This window comes from Panicum virgatum, chromosome 6K (genome assembly GCF_016808335.1).
Source record: "Panicum virgatum strain AP13 chromosome 6K, P.virgatum_v5, whole genome shotgun sequence".
Lineage (NCBI taxonomy): Eukaryota > Viridiplantae > Streptophyta > Magnoliopsida > Poales > Poaceae > Panicum > Panicum virgatum.
Window position 1 is genome coordinate 9,997,905 of NC_053141.1, and position 3,022 is coordinate 10,000,926.

The following is a 3,022-nucleotide window of genomic DNA, read 5'->3' on the forward strand; positions in this document are numbered from 1 at the left end:
TTGTGAGCTTCACACCATCTTTTTAAGTTCTTGAGTTTATAGTAAGATATCTTCACGTGTATTTGTTACTCTTGAACATCAAAGCTCTACATTCTAAGGTGTTGTTCAGTGAGTACCCAAGCTTGAGGTAAGCTAAGGAGGTTTGTGAAGGTGTGATTTGCTTGTGTAAGCATGAAATCAAGATTGTCCAAGGTCAATGTCGATGTTTGTGGTTCCTTGAGGGTAAGTGGTTGAAGAAGACCTGGGCCCTTGAAAGCTGCTCAAATACGCGAACGTAGATGCTTCCTCAAAAGTAGCCGAACTTTTTTTTTGACCGAAGATCACCATCTTTTATAGAAAACAATTAAGGTTTTGTAACATCTGAGTTCGTTGGGGTTGCCAACTTGCTAAAGGAGTACGCAAAGAAACGAGGAAGCCACACATGGCAAAAAGGTAACAGGATGCAGCCTAAAATCAACACTAGACGTTCTCTTCTAGTCGACTTCTGGCCACCATGGAGATCTTCAGCCAGTCTGCCGCACGCCCCCGGAAGCCCTCAACTTTCTCCTGGTCAGACTGTTGCAAGAGGATCTTCCAACTCTGCAGCAAGGAATCAGCTTCGTATATGATTGATATAGGTGACTTGGGGAAAACATGTTGAATCCTAGACTTGTTCCTAGTCAGCCACAACGCCCAAGCCACAATTGTGAAACAAAAGAGCTTCAGATTGTAATCAACACACTCAAAATAAACCCAGTGTTAAAAAATATTGTCTAAACCTATAGGGATCCTATCCCAACCTAAGATTTCTTTGAAACACGTCCAAACAAAGCGAGCAAACACGCATTGGAAGAGGACGTGATCAACTATTTCAGGGACTCCACAAATGTGACAGCTAGCCTCCCCATTCCATTTCTTTTGTTTTAGCGCCACCCCCGTTTGTAGACTCCCCAAAACAGCAAGCCAAAGAAAGATTTTAAGCTTCAGCGGCAGCCAAGAAGCCCAGAGTCTTTTCATTCTTTGGTTTGTAACCCCCCCATAGGACAGAAACCTGTAGGTAGATTTAGTACTGTAGGCCCCAGATTTATCGAGTAACCAGAGAGGAATACCAGAGCCAGGATCATCATACAGGTGAATAGTCTCTAGTTGGTCCATCAGCTTTTCCCATGCTAGCAAATCACTGCTCACCAGAGGCCTGCAGAGAGGAATCGACCAGGCCTCTCCATCCCAGAAATCACTAACCCAAGCATCCTTTGTCCTACATTTGCTGTAGAGTTCGGGGAAATCCAACCACAGAGGGATATTGGAAAGCCAAACATCATCCCAGAAAATAATCTCTCCCGTTATGGACTTTGAAGGCCACTCCAAATCTAATCTTGTGTTTCACTGCTTGGATCCCCTTCCAAAATTGGGAGCCATTCCCTTTTTTACTGTTCATCAGTGTTTTATTGTTAAGGTACTTTGCTCCTAAGAGCTGGCAGCAGAGATCCCCTTTTCTCTGATCAAGGATCCTCCACACCCATTTAAGCAGAAGAGCATCATTGAGAAACAAAGGGTTCGTGGGTTGTTTGCCAAAGAGTTTTTTGTAGAACTCATAAATAGCATCTTTGATAAGCTTTGGGTCAGTAATGTTCTCCCTTTCATTCTCAAGAGACAGGATAGATTTTTTTTCTTCTCCTCCCATTAGCAGTGAGGTGACAGAAGTTTGTGTTATTGTCCCCTTCAAGGATCCACTTCTCCCCACCTCTTTGTTGCCAATACAGTTCCTGTTCCTGCAAGGGCTCTTCTAGCTGCAGCTCCAACTGATACCCCTCAAGATCATGTTCTGGGCAGCTAAATCCCAAGTTTTCCAGATCATCAATCTCTCTGATTCTATGAAGGAGCTGGTCTCTTTTCCTTCTAAAATCACCCCTCAAGTTGTTGCCCCATCCTTTAAGAAATTGCCTCAACAAGGTTATCTGTCCATGCCATCTATCAATAGAGTAGGCAGTATTGGGGCATCTTCCTCTGGCAGCTTGCCATTTTTCTGTCACCTTGTCCATGAAAAGGTCATTTTTCAACCAGTGTCTTTCAAAGTAAAATTTCTGGGTTTCTTTTTCAGAGTGTCCTTGAGTCAAGAAGCAAAGGGCAGTGATCAGACCCCAATCTTGGTAAGCTGGAAAGAGTAGAGAGAGGAAAAGACTTCTCCCATTCAGTCATCATTAGCACTCTGTCAATATTACTTTTGATTGGGTTACTTTGTTTGTTAGTCTAGTTGAACCTCGACCCCACTCTCTGTAGCTCCCTCGGTTGGTTATTTTCAATGAAACAGTTGAAGGCCTCCATTAAGTTTTTATCCTCCTAGCCATTGCTTTTGTCTTCCACACACCTTATTAAGTTGAAATCTCCCCCAATGACGCAAGGAAGGGCATAATTGCTCAGGAAGGAGTTTAACTCGTCCAGGAAATTTCTAGAAAAATCATGTTGGGCAGAACCATACACAACCAGCAAACTCCATCTGAAGTTGGTTTTCCTGTTTCTAAGTTCTGCTCCCAGGTAGTGCTCTCCCATAAGCCATCTCTCAATTTCCAAGATATTATATTTGATCCCTAGCAAAAGCCCCCAGAGTGCCCTGTAGCAGGGAGCCAGTTCCATTGGAAAGCAGTAGAAGGAGCAATATCATGGATTTGCCGAGTTGAAAAGCATTGCTTGATGGTTTCTTGCACCCCCACTATGTCCACACCCTCTCTAAGAATGAAATCTTTGAGAATCCCCACTCTAGATTTTTTTCCGATGCCTCTGATATTCCAAAAGATCGCTTTCATTGGATGCTAATACGTTTTAATTCTCTACTTAGCCTACTCCCCTCTTTTTTCCTAGTTTTCACCCCTTTCTTTTTTATCACAAACTCCTCTGAGAATTCGAAACACAACCTAAATCAAGGTTTCCCCCTCTAGCAGTTTGGAGCAGCCTCTCCTCTAAGTGAGTTTTGTAGTTAGCTTCGGCTAAAGCAGCTCTAGCTAGTTCTTCAAGTTTCATAGCATCAAGAGTGAAAGTCTGTTCC